The following is a 17,762-nucleotide window of genomic DNA, read 5'->3' as shown; positions in this document are numbered from 1 at the left end:
CCTGTCCCGCGAACGCAAGAATGGTCTTGAAACTGTGCTGTGGAGGGTTACTTCCTCCGTAATTATACATTTCACTTAATACACAGTTACTCGTGACCCCATCATTGACGAAATACTCAACCCAAACCTCCGCGCATTTACAAAGACAAATATACAAACGTTTTCTCTCCTAGGATTTAATATTTCATACGAGTTACTGTCTCACAAAATAAGCAAAACGACCGAAATAATTAATCACCATCAGGAGACACCGCGCTGACGCCATGTAGAACCGTTTTTGGCCTCGACAGTGGTTTCAATTTGCCAAGGAAGAGTGTTCATAAGTTAATTCGAGTTTGATGTAACTACTAATCATAGTAGTTCGCAGGAAAGTTCAGTGCTAGGTTTCTTCTGGCTAGTCCCGAACATTTCTATGGCTTAAGATACGGTGATTAAGCAGTAGGGTGCCTGAATGTTCGACATATTGGATCGTATTTCTGCAGACCTCTGAACAGGGTGGTTTCTATGTCTATATCACTACTCTGCAATTCACAGTGAAGTGCCTGCTAGAGGTTTCTTCGAACCACTTGCACACTATACCTCTGCCTTTCTACTCCAAAACACGGCGCGTGAAAAACGAGCACTTAAATCTTTCTGTGTGAGTCTCATTATTCGTTTTTTATTACAATGATAATTTCTCCCTCTGTAGGGGGATGTCAACAAAGTATCTTCGCACTCGGAGGAAAAAGTTGGTGATTGGTATTTCCAAAACATATCCCGCCTCAACGAGAAACGCCGTTGTTTCAATGATCGCCATCCAAACTCACTTAGCATACTAGTGACACTCACTCTCCTATTTCGCGATAAGACAAAACGGGCTGCCCCTCTTACAACTTTCTATATGTCCTCCGACAGTTTTATATGGTAACGGGGGTATTACTCAAGCAGAGGACGAACTACGGTAGTGTAGCAGTCTCTTTCGTAGAAGTATTGCATCTTCTAAGTGTTCCATCAATAAAACGTAGTCTCTGGTTTACTTTCCCCACATTATCTATGTGATCGTTCAAATTTAAGTTATTACGTTGTTCGGACCGCTTTATGTACTGCTCCGAGCAATAACCGTTACCGAGGTACACGACTCCAAATGTCAATTGCCTGCAGTTCCATTCACAATGTTCGCTCCGGAGCTGCATTCACTGACAGCAGCGATTCCTGTCGGAAAGAGTGCCAATGAAGAGGCCGGACGGTCGCCTCGAGTCGCTGTTGGTTAGGGATTTTTCACGGCCATTGTTAGCGTGCCGTATGTTGCATGGCTACATGTGGAACAACTGTCATCACAGACGCGTGGTATAGTCCTCTTTGATACAAGTCAAAGGCTGCTCTCTGCTAGTGTGTGACGTCTCCTCGTCGACTCACATCAGTGCGCTGATTGCATACAACCGACTGACAGGCGCACACCACACCACACCACACCACTTCACTTCCGCCTGCGGTGGTGGGTCACATGACCGCTTGGTAGCAGATCTACCCCATCGACAGCTCTCCAGAGCGACAGCTTTGCTCTTTCAGGGGGTGCCTAATATTTTTTCCGTTGAGCTTAATCATTTCTTCCTCTAGCCGTGATGACATAACAGAGATTAATCATTGTTTTATTCGTGTTTACTTCATTTCGCTCACGGGCTAAGTGATACCTGTAGTCTATTTCAACTAAACCTTTCTGACCTGTACGGTAAGCAATGCTGATGCTACGGTGCAGTGCGCTGATTTGCAGAATGTTGTTACAGCTTACTTTAAAGTAACCTCTTACAATCATGGTAATGGACGAACGTGACCGCATTAGTCTTTGACCGCAAGGGAAAGACGAATGAGACACTGCACACGACTTCAGAGTTCGAAGGAAAGAGGATACTAGCACCACAACTCCTCTCGACCTTGTTATGGCTCAGAGTGGATGATGACCGTTCTACGTGCTACTTTTCTGTGGAAATATTCATCGCCGCTAAGGAGACCTTCACACACATCGGCATGAAGCTTTCATGCAGCTTTCTGACACAGACGGTACTTCACTCCATAGATCCTAAATATGGTTACGGAGTGGTTCAAACGAACTCCTCTCTTCGCTAACCTACCGAAGGACACGACGACACATAACTTGGTAGATTTGATAATGATACGTATCGCTGCCAGTAAAGCTTTTGTATTATGAAGATTTTGCGAATAGTTACGGACTGCTGTTCATTAATATTACTATCTGTCATTGTGTTAGGCACCAGTTGTGCCCCTTTGACAGTTTTCGTGCCTGCAGACGTCAGGAAAAATAGTTAGCGGCGTTTAGTATTGCACGGTTTAATAAAACAATAAATTTTGCTACATGGTCACACTCTGATTCTATAAATTAACGAACGCCTGGAACTTCGTGTCAGATTAAAGCTATGCGCTGGATTGCTAAACGATCCCAGAAACTTGTCTCATACGCGAGAGAGTCCCCTAAGCTAATGGTTCCCAACTTAGGGGTAATTACACCATGAGGTGTAAAATTAAATTTTCTAAGGGGTAAAAAAAGGTTTAGTTATGTTTGCGTCTCGAAGCTGAACATTTTCAAAACATTATTATTATTACCATCACCAACTTCGTAAAAATGTAGTAATGATTACATAAGTTATCTGTAATTACATTTTTTCCATATACTACCATTAACGCGTGAGGCGGTCTGGTGGAGGTTACAGCTTCTGAAACGAATGTACGAACAACATTTTCCTTGTTCCTCACATAGTTCTCCTATAAACTTTGTGTCATCTATCGGTGACAGTAAAATTGATACATATATGCTTAAATATATCATCTAAATCCCTTCTCAGAGTTGTATGTTGTTCACACAATGGACCAGAAACTGCTTCATTATTCAATCCGCAACAATAAAGGATCTAATTAAGATCACAAGACAGCATTAACTATGTAGAATAGATCGGGGGAAGATGCCATACTTCAGGTTTGGAGGTCAAAAGACGAGTTAGAATTGGAGATTTAGGATCAGCACTGAAATATTGTTCACTGATGAGATTTTTCTATGTAAAGGCTAGTTACGAAACCATTTGTAATTATATGCGTATTTAATTTTATTATGAACAGTGTCGTGTAGGCATCTTACCCAGGCATCGGGGTGAGATCACAGTTACATTGCAAGGAGATTTCAGCACTAGTTCTGTGCATTTATGATACAACATAGCTACATAAGTAATTCAGAAAGCAAATTTATTACTTTTTTAATGAATAGAATACAAAACAAATATAAAATAAATTTAAGAATCAGCAAATGACAAGAAAACATCCAAATGAAATCAGAATTCATTTGCACAGTTATTGCACATGTTTTTTTCCTCTGTACAGGTTTCATGCAACCATTTATTGCAAATGACACACTGAATCCAACCCACCTGTGGTCCATTTTTATCATAGTAATTCATGGCACACTGAGCACAATAATCACTGTCATTTGCTGAGTTACTTGGAGTTGATTTTTTACTTTTAATTCGCTGTGACCTAGCTTTTGCTGCTTCTTGTCGACTCCCTTCTGTGAGAACTTCCGCAGTTTTCTTTCTGCGCTTAGATGGTAATGGATCCATGACAGGCATACGAGTAATTTCTTCGATGTTCCTGGTATCGGCTCATTATCAAACTGTGCTTCAAGTCTTCTATTGCCTTTCTTTGGGAGAACAACCTGAGCACGTCTTCTACAGTCGGTGTTATATCCTTCATTCTTGTATGCCACACCAGTAGCAACCAGATCAGAAATTTGAAATGCCTCCTCTGGAATTCTTTCCGGGTTGTATGGGTACAAGCCATAAGCTTAAAATCCAGATTGAGCATTGGATGGAACTGCAGCTTTCTTCCAGGCTTCGCTGAGGAAGACTGGGAACTGTGCTCTTGAGACTTTACGTCCAAGATGACACAACGTCCAGTTTCGCATCGTCCTGTAAAAAGCTTGTTTCATTGATTTGAAAACACACCTGTCAAGAGGCTGAAGGTAGTTTGTTGAATGCGAAGGTAAACAAATCATGATCACATCATTTTCGGTTGCAAGATCAAGCACATCACGATCAGTAGACTGTGAGGAGTGCTTATCGAGAAGCAGAACTACTCTTCCTTCTCGTTTTCTGGGAATAAAGTGACCTTCATCCAACTCATGAATATATCAGAGTTGATATACCCTGATCTCTCATCCATAAATACAATCGAACCATTCGGAAGTCCATCCTCCCATTCAGACTGCTTTGGTTCACCTTTTAAAATGCATGCTGGAGGAATGAAGTTGCCTTCAGCATTGCAGCAAGTGATTACCGTTACGGTTTCCCCTTTTTCTTGGGAAGTTACTTGATACAAAGAAGGAGAATATTTTTCTGTTATCACTCTGTCTGGCCTAGGAGTTATCTGAAACCCAGTTTCGTCGATGTTGTACAGGCGGCCAGGCTTATCCAGTAAAGAATTTGGTGTTAAGACATCCAGAACTAAAGAAATAAATGCTGCAATAGCTTCTCTATTCATTCCAATAGCCTTATCAGTAGAGAGACCTTGTAGCTTCTTCATAGATAGCTGTGGTTTACGTTTCAGAAAGGACTGTAACCAGTCCTAACCTGCCATTTGATTTTCTTTAGAAAATCTATGAGGAATTCCATTTCTTTCCGTAAACTGGAATACCAGCCTACGAACAGTTTCTCCAGTTGGTGGACATCCACACATTTTCAACTGTCTTATTGCGAGGTGCCGGAGCTAGCAGTCTATTTAACACTAAATTCTTCTCGAATCTTCATATGTAAATGATGCTCTAAGCCCCCCCCCCCCCCTTTTCTAACTCCGACTTTTGCTGTTGCATAAGGATTAAGAAGAAACGCGAACTGACTGTAATCGACCCTGCAAGTGGAGTAGAAAAGAGTTTGGCACCTGCAATAATCTAATTGGATAGAAATTACTTAGATAAAGGAAAGTTTCATTAACGTAGTGAGAAATGAAAGGGTTGCTCTACCGGTTAACAGAATGAAAGTTCCGTCCAAAATAACAATTTGATTTATTATGACTAAACTCAAAATAATAAACAAAACACATGAAACATTTACAATACATCAAATTGTATACGCAAATAAATGCTGTGAAAGTGAAGTTGCCCATAAACTAGATTGTGACATTTATGAGCAAGTGGTATGTGGAGCCAATTCCTTGCAACTCAAATCTTAAGAGAAACACCCAGTCAACCCAACTTTAATTGCTGCTACAGTAAGGAGAACTCAGACAATGAACACCCAAGACAGAACAAAGTTAGAAAAGACGAACAGGCGCGCTCTGCTGAGCTCTGATTATCACCTAGTAAAATGCCCTAATCTGCCGGTGCTGCGGACATACATTACCAAGCTGTCTTCTTAACTGCAAGGACACGATCTGGCATACCGGAGGCAGTGGCTGGTTGCTTCGATGTCCCGTCGTGGTGATGATAATGTCGCGAGTATAGCCCGAAACAAATTGTCGTGGTCTGGTTGTTCCAGACTAAAGACTTCCTAGCAACACAAATGCGCCTCTGAGGGAGAGGAAGAAGGCTTGCTACACAATCACTGAAGGTACAGTGAGTGATTTTAACAAGCGAAGTCACACAGTAAGTCCGATACAGTCAACTTTAGCCAAAACTGCTCAAGACGGGCAACATAGGTCGCTTGTACGCAGAACGCTCAATTGTCAACTGTACTTGGAAAGTTACGTTGAAGTCGAAACTTCAACAACTTCGTCAAAGAGTTACAATTAAATGAAAGTATATTAGACAGCCAACAGAAGGCAGGCTGTCCAGAGCAGCGAGAGCTCAGTCTTGTAACCTACTCCGACCGAAAGGCGAGAGCCGACTGTCTCAAGAGCATCCGTACAAACCGAACACAGAACATTCCCGCCCCCACGACAGTGGCCGTAGTTAAATGTTCCAATCAGCAACTCGAAAACCGGCGGAAAATACCCCTCTATTGCCGACGCAGTACTATTCCATCAATGGAGATACTTAGCGCCAATTTCTGCGCCGATTTTGCTACGTCACGGAGCTATTCGCTGAGCAAGCCAATCACAGTTACGGTTTTGCAGAAAACGCGGGAATTTGCCCACCAAGACTGCCTGGGAACACAAGTCATTCCCACGCCTCTCTGGTAGCCCGCCAGAAAGTGTTTTCACTAAGTTTCTGCGAAGTAACGGAACCTCTAGCCCAGCCGCTCCGTCAGGCCCCTGTGGACGTGTCGCCGCCGCTCTTATGACAATGTCGGCGTCTGGAAAGCATCCACTCTACTCCCACACGCGTCGGCTTAACCCTTTCAAGCTCAGCAGAACTCGCCTGTCACCGGACCACCCAGATGACGAGAGATGCTGCGTGGGAAGTCCGCGTGTGAAGGAATAGCAACTTTTCACCGCATGCAATTAGAGAGGAAAATCGAATTACTCAGAGTAAGATAGAAATATGAGAGGGGCCTCCTGCCATCTCTCATTATGTAAGTGAGCAATTTTTTCTCATTCTCTTCACCAACGCTACCCATAAATAATAACAATAATTATAATGTGATAGTTATTCATCACTGAAAAAGTTTGAGGAGTTAAAGTGTAATTCAATCATTAATTTTTAGGTGAATTAATATTTCAGTTAGAAATTATTCTCATTTTGCTCCACAATCAAAGAAAACATGATAATTAATAGAATACTACTTACTTTGTGAGCCCATGCCATGCTTCTTTCTGTCTTTCTTAACCAGACGTCGTTTCAGAGTTCTATATGGGATCCCATATTCTTGGGAAGCTCTAAAACAATTCATTCCACCAGTCCTTAAAAGTATACGTTCGAGGCATTTCCTACGAAAAGAAAGTCTGTGTACCTGAGGGATACCATTCGGCATCTTACCCCGAGAAAACAGTGGTGTCTCTCGAGAGGGTCAGGGTGAGATGCCACTTACTGTGGCTCTGAGCTCTGAGCACTATGGGACTTAACATCTATGGTCATCAGTCCCCTACAACTTAGAACTACTTAAACCTGCCTAACCTAAGGACATCACACAACACCTAGTCATCACGAGGCAGAGAAAATCCCCACTTACTGTGACTGGCACAACATGGCCGTTGTGTGGCAACGGCGGGTGGCAAATTAAGATACTTCGTATCTTCTACTCTCAACAAGTGCAGCATTTGGCTCTACTGCATTATTCAGACGCTCGTACGCTCTTGAAAATAGCTATGCACTATTAAGATGACGTCGGTTTTAGCTCTTACCTTGTATTTCTTGCTTCCAAAGCGGAGAAACAATTACCACAGCAATACACGGAGCTGCTTTCGCCCCATACTACAGCTAGCAATTGCCGTGCAGGTTGGTATCGCGATCTGTTGAGAGCCGGCGGAAATGCCAGCTTTCGGTATCTCACCCCGATAGGCATATCCCCCCGATCTACTCTAATTGCTATTACAATGAAGCGACAAAGAAATTGGTATAGGCATGAGTATTCAAACAGAGATAATTGAAAGGCAGAATACCGCGCTGCGGTCGGCAACGCCTATATAAGACAACAAGTGTCTGGCGCAGTTCTTAGATTGGTTGCTGCTGCTACAATAGCAGTTTATCAAGATTTAAGTGAGTTTTAACGTGTTGTTATAGTCGGCGCACGAGCGACACAGCATCTCAGAGGTAGCATCTCAGACGTAGCAAAGAAGTGGGGATTTTTGCGTACGATCGTTTCACGAGTGTAACGTGAATATCAGGAGCCCGGTAAAACGTCAGATCTCCGACATAGCTGCGGCCGGCAAAAGTTCCTGCAAGAACGCGATCAACGACGACTGAAGAGAATTGTTCAACGTGACAGAAGTGCAACCCTTCCTCAAATTGCTGCAGATTTCAATGCCTGGCCCCATCAACATGTGTCAGCGTACGAACCATCCGACGAAACATCATCGATATGGGCTTTGGGAGCCGAAGGCTCACTCGTGTGCCCTTGATGACTTCACGACACAAAGCTTTACGCCTCGCCTAGACCTGTTACATTAGACTGTTGATGACTGGAAACATGTTGCCTGGTCGGACGAGTCTCCTTTCAAATTGCAACGAGCGGGTAGACGTGTCCGGGTATGGGGGCAACCTCGTGTGATGCACATCGAACTCAGCGTACGAAGGAAGGAAGGGAAAACATTCACAAGAAGAAGGGACAGGACGATAGGACATCTGTTAAGAAATAAGGGATAACTACCATGATACTAGAGGAGGCTGGGGGCGGGGGGGGGGGGGTTAAAAACTGAAGGAGGAGGCAGAGACTGGAATACATCCAGCAAATAATTATGAACGGAGGCTGCAAGTACTACTCGGAGAGAAGACTGATAACTAAAACTGCTGGACACTATCTTTCTTCCTTCTGCGTTTCGACTGCAAGTTCTTAAGAAACGGAGCAAATGTTCGATTTGGAGGAGGATTGGCCTTGCCCTTATCCGCGGAATCATCCCACAATTTGCAATGAATGATTTAGGGAAATCGCAGTAAAACTAAATCTATGTTAGCGGAGGGTGATTAAATTCGCCATCCTCCCGTAGGCGTCTCTGACATGTCAACCGCTGTACCACCTCGTTCAGTCGGCAAGAAATCATATACTAGCCTAGAGCTTTCCTGTGCAAATTCCGAAACACAGCAAAAAAACTGCGGCCATTTTTCTAGTTCACTCTAGTTCTCAGCATTCTCAAACTATCTAACGTCTATAAATTATTACGAATTTTGTAAGAAATGCGTAGCCAACGAAATGAAACTACGTACGCTGATGCAGTCCCCACTGTTCGATACTACTGTATAAAAAGCAAATTGAGTGACTAGAGAAGTAGCTGACAACTATCTCAAGTGACCACAGCATTTACTGTTACCGTTTGTCAGTGCTTCTTTGCAAATGAAATAACAAAGGTTGCTTTTGTGACTGAAATCAATAAAGATCTTCATAAACACTAGAAGACTTAGCTTTCCAGTGTGAGTACTAAAGTGAAAAATTTCGTTAGACAAGGAGAGAATTTCCTTCCGTCAAGCGTATTTTAGTTAGAATTGTATCAGTACAGCTGACTGACTTCTGCTACTCTTATTATGTAAAACATGGTATGAATGGTTATGTAAAATTTCAGGCAGTTCCACTATAGTGCTTGGCATTGAGGTAAGGCTAGCAACGGCTTCGTGCGAGAGTCACTTTGATTGCCCAAGAAGCATTGTGAGGACGTTTATTTCTCGGAAATCCCTGCAGGTAAATATTAGGATGGGATGTCCATGCAGAACAGGCTAAATTCATACTGGAAACTTGCCAAGCCCAAACAGAAGTCTATCTTTCGATAAACGACCCAGTCACCTGCAGCGTCTTCGCATGGAACATGAATTTCAGATTTCAGAGGCAAGTTCTTTGTTATTTATATTTCTTTACAGTGAGTAAAGTATAGTGGTAGTAGCTGGATTAAAAAGTTCAGTGATACCTGAGTTTAAGCTCTCCATGATCCCTCTGAAACATACCGACCGAATTCTGGCTTACTATGTTCATTACGAGAGCTGACAACAGACGTCTCCGTTCTCACCTTGCGGTGTGCTAGTACTCAGAACGCCCAAAGAAGTCTCTTTCAATGTGACATGTATATATGATACAATATTTTTATGAATAATTAGTTTGAATAACTGATTCTCCAGAACTATGAAAATTCTTCAACATGAATTCAATCTCTGTATTGAAATCAGTTTCCTTTATATATGGAACTCTCTCGTATATTTATGCCTATTCACTCGAGTGAGTAAAATTCTTAAATAAATCTTTGTTTTTGTTCTTTTTCAGGTAAGTGTTCCCATCTTCCATTAACATCGTTAAGGTGAGTGGTAACTCGTAAATTAAGATTGGCACTTTTTTTCTTTTCGCATCCAGTGAAATTGGCTCCTATATTCTGCTGTGTAAACTTCAATGAGTATCGACGCATAATTATACAGACGACCTATTTGTGCTTACTGTTCAAATCATGCATTTGTCTGTTCTGGCAGCAAAAAATTAAGAGCTGCAATAAAAACACTCATTCTATTACCTTGAAAAAAAAAAAAACCGGAGGAACTCCCACGTACGTTCTTCGAACATTCTCTTTGCCTTAGATGGATGTCTCACGGATCCTTTAAAACGCTTTAGAGTAAAGAAGATATGTTTCTGGTACTTCATCTTGTCCCTGAGCAATGAAGTAACTTCTACTTAGGAAAGTCACATGCATCCAGGTGTTACGCAGTTAATTGACTGAAATCTGCCCCCCCCTCCCCTCCCCCTTCCCCTTCCCCCCCCCCCACACACTGATGACTAAAACCGTATGACAGCTTGATTAATAGCGTGTTGGTCCACTTTCGGAACGCAATAGGACAGCGATGGTGCGTGTCGTGTACTCAATAAGTCCTTGATAGGTTTCCGGAGGCATCAGGTACCTACGCGTAGGTAACACAATTTCCCCCAAATTCCGGGTCTTTGAATGATTCCTTCAACAATGTAACGACCTAACTTTTTCCCCATCCGGGCCGGCCGAAGTGGCCGTGAGGTTAAAGGCGCTGCAGTCTGGAACCGCAAGACCGCTACGGTCGCAGGTTCGAATCCTGCCTCGGGCATGGATGTTTGTGATGTCCTTAGGTTAGTTAGGTTTAACTAGTTCTAAGTTCTAGGGGACTAATGACCTCAGCAGTTGAGTCCCATAGTGCTCAGAGCCATTTGAACCATCCCCATCCTTAGCCAACGAGATACTGTTCTGTCACTAAAGACTTCGCTGTATATCAGCATCTACCGGCGCCTTTGGTTCTTGACGAAGTGTCATAATATTCTCGCACCTGATATGATGGAAAAAGCGGTTGGTCTTGTCTACAACCTTCACGAAATTTGAGGGTTGCGTATTTTCTCTGTGTACCTACATAGGTAGTTCAGCTATAGGGTTTGATGAGTGAATTTGCAAGTAACAAAATATATGAAATAAATGCCCGTATTTTATGACTGCATTGACTTAAGAAGCTTCAATATTTTCCACAGCCAAGGAACTGTAGAGCTTAGTATTTTACATAAATTTCAACACGATACGCTTTCACGTCCCTGAAAGAAGGGCTTAAGAGACGGACAGACAAAGACAGACAATCGAGAAATCATACATACTGCCTTGTCTGAAATAGACCTAAACTCTAAATCAAAATGAAAGGACTACAGATGCAAAGCTTATTACGGTAGCGGCAAAGAAAGCTACGAACTTGTCGTTCCGTTCTGCTCTTGACGTCCAACTGTACATACACTAAGGATTACAGCCGATCCTCTAATCTAATAAGAGATGACACATCTTCTATTTTTGCCCAATAAGGAAACAAAGTAAACACTTTATTTCGGAATCTCTATTACGAGTAAACGACCTATCACGAAACTGATTTTGTGTTACTCCAGGGAAAAAAACATGATCACAGCTATCTTTTGTTCGGGAATAGCATTCTGTTCACAGAAAGCCATTAAAGACGAAAAGGCTTCACTAAACAAGGATATGCCAAGAAATCCGTCTCGTTTTCGGCTGCTATGGTTGAACATTGTACACTTAGATTTTATGCGACTGTCATCAAGAGGGATTTGAAGTCGAAGTTGGTTACTTACAACTGTGTATTTATCGTTGCTGTCGTAGAAATGTTCACTGAGAATGGTGGTTAAAAACAGCAAACACCTGGGAATGCTTGCGTACGACTGATACTGCCGGAAATGAAATCAAAATATTGAAACAGATAGGTCGCACAAGCGACGTTGTTATTACGGGGGCGTTCAATAAGTAATGTAAAACACTTTTTTTCTCGGCCAGTTTCGGTTGAAAAATATGGTGTTTGTTGTGGGGCATTGCGGAATATTCCCGCTTCAGCCTGTCTAGTTCCATGAAGTTCCGATAGTTGGCGGCGCTGAACGTAGCCTTCAAAATGGCGTCTGTAACGGGGGTGTGTTCCAGGCAGAGAGCTCACTGAGTTTCTTACGGCCCAAAACCAGAGCCTCGCTGATATTCATAGGAGGTTGCATAATGTCTAGAGACATTGTGCAGTGAACAAAAGCACGGTGAGTCGTTGGTCGAGGCGCCGTCGTCATCGCAACGAGGTCGCGCAAACCTCTCTGACCTTCCGCGTGCCGGCCGGTCGCACACAGATATGACGTCTGTTGGAAGAAACAGTTTGAAGCCGCTCCCTCAACCGGTCTTGACGACGGTCTTCAGGGAATCTGAAGGGGTTATTCTGTTTGATGTCTTCCCTCATGGGGCGACGATCAACTCTGAAGTATATTGTGAAACCCTCAGGCAACTGGAGAAACGACTTCAGCGTTTTCATCCCCACAAAAGTGTAAACGAACTTCTCCTCCAAGAGAACGCAGGGCCTCAAACAACTCTGCACAAGCGAGAGCAGCTCACAAAACTTGGTTGGACTGTTCTTTCTTCACCCTACAACCCGTATCTCGCACCTTTCGACTTCAATCTGTCTGATCCAATGAAGGATGCACTGAGCGGGAAACAGGGCATGTATAGTGGTGAGGTTACTGAAGCAACAATACGTTGGATCCGACGTCGTCCAGTAGGGTGGTACCGCGCGGGCATGCAAGCCCTCCCAGTATGGTGCCGTAAGGCCGTCGCATTGAACCGAGATGATGTTGAAAAACAGGGTTTTGTGGTCAAAAGAGGATGGAATAATACGGTGTATTGGGATTCTGAATAAAAGCAACCTGCTTACAGAAAAAAGTGTTTAATTACTTAGTAAACGTCCCTCGTATTATTTAGCTGACCGACAGTTTCAAGGTCCTGGATCAATTGCTCGTGTCAAGAACAGAGACAGTTGTTGAAAGCTTTGAATAAGAGCGTAATGAGACATAAGATGTAATATGAATTTTCCACATAGTGCATGTTCGTTTGCCATTCCTTTCGCTCGGAAATATTAAGTTTATGTAAAGGTGACTAATAGAAATATAGCATACAGGGTATTACAGAAAGGTACGGCCAAACTTTCAGGAAACATTCCTCACACACAAAGAAAAGATGTTATGTGGACATGTGTCCCCCATTTAATTTCCATGTTAGAGCTCATTTTAGTTTCGTCAGTATGTACTGTACTTCCTCGATTCACCGCCAGTTGGCCCAATTGAAGGAAGGTAATGTTGACTTCGGTGCTTGTGTTGACATGCGACTCATTGCTCTACAGTACTAGCAGCAAGCACATCAGTACGTAGCATCAACAGGTTAGTGTTCATCACGAACGTGGTTTTGCAGTCAGTGCAATGTTTACAAATGCGGAGTTGGCAGATGCCCATTTGATGTATGGATTAGCACGGGGCAATAGCCGTGGCGCGGTACGTTTGTATCGAGTCAGATTTCCAGAACGAAGGTGTCCCGACAGGAAGACGTTCGAAGCAATTGATCGGCGTCTTAGGGAGCACGGAACATTCCAGCCTATGACTCGCTACTGGGGAAGATGGTTCAAATGGCTCTGAGCACTATAGGACTTAACATCTATGGTCATCAGTCCCCTGGAACTTACAACTACTTAAACCTAACTAACCTAAGGACATCACACATCACACAACACCCAGTCATCACGAGGCAGAGAAGACTGGGGAAGACCTAGAACGACGAGGACACCTGCAATAGACGAGGCAATTCTTCGTGCAGTTGACGATAACCCTAATGTCAGCATCACAGAAGTTGCTGCTGTACAAGGTAACGTTGACCACGTCACTGTATGGAGAGTGCTACGGGAGAACCAGTTGTTTCCGTACCATGGACAGCGTGTGCAGGCACTATCAGCAGCTGATTGGCCTCCACGGGTACACTTCTGCGAATGGTTCATCCAACAATGTGTCAATCCTCATTTCAGTGCAAATGTTCTCTTTACGGATGAGGCTTCATTCCAACGTGATCAAATTGTAAATTTTCACAATCAACATGTGTGGGCTGACGAGAATCCGCACGCAATTGTGCAATCACGTCATCAACACAGATTTTCTGTGAACGTTTGGGCAGGCATTGTTGGTGATGTCTTGATTGGGCCCCATGTTCTTCCACCTACGCTCAATGGAGCACGTTATCATGATATCATACGGGATACTCTACCTGTGCTGCTAGAACATGTGCCTTTACAAGTACGACAGAACATGTGGTTCTAGCACGATGGAGCTCCTGCAAATTTCAGTCGAAGTGTTCTTACGCTTCTTAACAACAGATTCGGTGAGAGATGGATTGATTGAGGCGGACCAATTCCATGGCCTCCACGCTCTCCTGACCTCAACCCTCTTGACTTTCATTTATGGGGGCATTTGAAAGCTCTTGTCTACGCAACCCCGGTACTAAATGTAAAGACTCTTCGTGCTCGTATTGCGGACGGCTGTGATACAATACGCCATTCTCCAGGGCTGCATCAGCGCATGAGGGATTCCATGCGACGGAGGGTGGATGCATGTATCCTCGCTAACGGAAGTGTTAGAAGTCACGCTGGTACGTTATGTTGCTGTGTGTTTCCATTCCATGATTAATGTGACTTGAAGAGAAGTAATAAAATGAGCTCCAACATGGAAAGTAAGCGTTTCCGGACACATGTCCGCATAACATATTTTCTTTCTTTGTGTGTGAGGAATGTTTCCTGAAAGTTTGGCCGTACCTTTTTGTAACACCCTGTATATTAGGAACTTCTGATTGAGATGGTTCGTAGGTGGAACGTTGAGTAGAAGGGGAAACGTTCGTATTACCTTTTCCCCCTTTCACTGGCTTGTGTTGTGAGTACAGATTTGACAGAGCTTAACTCAGTGGAAGATAAACTAATAGGAAAAAAAGAAAGAAATAAAGGTATTTGTGGACATAAAAAAATAGACGTCGATGATATAGAAACATATGATTACAGAGTGAAGTCGGAGACAAGTGGTCTTCTTTGGTGTTAAGCACGTCGGGGAGATAAGTCAGGAAATGGTCGCGGTGCGGATTGTTTCTTGTCGGAGGGCTGTGTAACATTGACTTCACTTGACCCACAGACGGCAAGCAGTTCGTACAGTAAACCGCGCACAGCAGCAGATGTTGGGCGGTAGTTTTTCTCTCTCGTTGTTAGGGGCAATGAATAGTGCCACGATACACATCTGTTGTGCTCTGTGTCTTCTAGGTAGTCGTAAAATTTGTGGGCTTTTTAGTAGTGACTGAAGTACTAACATATATTTATATCGCCAAATTGCATTTAAATGTAAACTACTATCACTTCAGTCGTACAAAAACCAGATCAGGGGCTGGAAGTTCATACTACAATTGGAGATAATAAGATTTTTAAAAAAATTTACATACTTTGGCCGTTGAAACTTGATAACGTCGAATTCGGAAAGTAAAGAAAGTATGTTTCGGGTATAACACTTCGTTAACGTTGATGTAGCAGTCTTCAATGGCGAGTTCGAATTGAACGAGAATGGTGTGGGAAATTGAAGACGGGCAACTCTAATGAATCATCCCCTCCTTATCTTTTTCATTTTTATAATTATTACCGTTTTTGCGTGCTTAGCCTGTAGCCAGCACCATGTTATCTATGTGTAGAGACCCCCAGCTCGCCGGTCGCTCTACATTAACCGGTCTGCAACGTCGCGAACGACCAACGCCTGAAGACCGCGCTCAGCAGTGGCCAGTCGGCCTCTACCTACCGCGGCGCGAGCTTCGGAGTGTGTGCTACATCTAGTAACCGTAGTAACCGTGTTCATACTGCTGTCGATCAGTTCGTATTGTAGATATCAAGAAAATAAAGTGTCAGTACTCTAAAGTGAAGTGTAAAATTAATAAATACCTACATATGTAACACATCGTTTGATTAAAAGAAATTTATGTAAGAGGATAAAGAACATGTTGCAGCTTACGAGAAGTCGTGATGGTACATCATGGTAACTGGCAACAAATAGTTATTTTAGATCTCTGAGAAAAGAACGAACATTACGATGAAAATATACTTTCATTCTGATGTGAGTTTCCGACATAATCTTTAGGATTTACTATGAAGTTACTGGTTGTCAAATGGAACGTGACAGTCATTGCTGTTACCTAGCGCGCCTGACCATCGTTGCCAAGGAAAATAGTGATAATGGAACTTGCCGATACTCATCGCTAGACATATAAACGAAGTCCACATAATCCCTATTAGCGCCTGTGATGTGTACTTTTGCGGCTGCATTAGTAATAAAGATGAGAACCAAATTCTCCTAAGAGACTTTCCATAAAATGATTGTTGTGTCTACTGTCATACTGGCAAGGGGAGGCCGCCAATTGTGAAATTCAGATTAGATTCATACTGCGCATAATAAAAGCTCACGTCCAGAGGTGTAATGTGGCAAAGCACTAAGATGCACTTCTCAGCCGTTGTCGAGAAAATCGACAGTTAAAAGAAACCGTTGCGGTGAAATACTCTCTACGATTTATAATTTTCTACCGCGTCGTGGCGCAGCGGTAAGCGCTCGGGTTCGTAATCCGAAGGTCGCCGGATCGAATCTCGCGCCATGCAACTTTTTTTAGTATTTTTATCGCCAAATTGCATTTAAATGTAAACTACTATCACTTCAGTCGTACAAAAACCAGATCAGGGGCTGGAAGTTCATACTACAATTGGAGATAATAAGATTTTTAAAAAAATAATTACAAAAAACTAATAATAAAAAAAATTGCATGGCGCGAGACTCGATCCGGCGACCTTCGGATCACAAGCCCGAGCGCTTACCGCTGCGCCACGACGCTGTAGAAAATTATTAACAGTAGAGAGTATTTGATCGCAACGGTTTCTTTTAACTGTCGATTTTCTTGACAACGGCTGAGAAGTGCATCTTGGTGCTTTGCCACATTACACCTCTGGCCATGAGCTTTTATTATGCGCAGTATGAATCGAATCTGAATTTCACAATTGGCGGCCTCCCCTTGTGAGTATTACATTTCACCGCAACTTTGCTTCACACGTTCTACCACGAAGGTGCAATGTGATGAAACTCACGAAATATTCCTCACAGCCAAAAGTGCAGTGCGTTAAATTGAGCTGAAGAAAAATCTCCGATTCACTGTAACGTTCGTAACTAATAATTAGGAAATTGCATCTGCCTTCACCTGCCGTGGAAACGAAGAAATGCAAATGATTATCATTTAACTAACACAGATAACTATCATCCATAAATTCTGTTTCAGCTCGAATTGTATCCGTACTGACAGAAAGAATTCCTTAATATTTTAACATCACCAATTTGTTGCTCTCCATACACAGAATTCTTTTTAAGACGTCCATTAGAATCCGAACACAGTACCACAGTATGGACACATTAACAACTTAGATATACAGCGTGATTCCGTGATGATGATAAAAATTTTCAGATACGATGGAGAATAGTAAATGCGTCGATTTGAGATAAGGGACCCCGCTCCGCGAAGGACGAGCCTAAAGTTACAAGGGAAAATATTTTTTACTCCCGCCAGTGGAATGCAAGTACGGATACTGTCGTTGCTACGACTGCAGGGTAGGCAACTTTCAGAATGGACCAAAACAAACAAATAAACAAAAAGCCAAGTAAACAAAGGCTCTCTACAACGCATACCTTAAGAGCTATGACCACTTGGAAATTTTCGCTGTTGTGAAACACGTCTCTTACACTGAAAAACTTCCATAGCTCCTAAGGTATGCATTTTTTTCTTGTTTTGCTACCTGCTCTGAAAGTTGCTTATCTTACAATCTTAGCAACAATAGTACCGGTACATGTATTCGACTGCCA

Source organism: Schistocerca nitens, chromosome 1 (assembly GCF_023898315.1).
Source record: "Schistocerca nitens isolate TAMUIC-IGC-003100 chromosome 1, iqSchNite1.1, whole genome shotgun sequence".
Classification (NCBI taxonomy): domain Eukaryota; kingdom Metazoa; phylum Arthropoda; class Insecta; order Orthoptera; family Acrididae; genus Schistocerca; species Schistocerca nitens.
The sequence above is the reverse complement of the archived record's forward strand: the minus strand, read 5'-3'. Positions refer to the sequence as shown.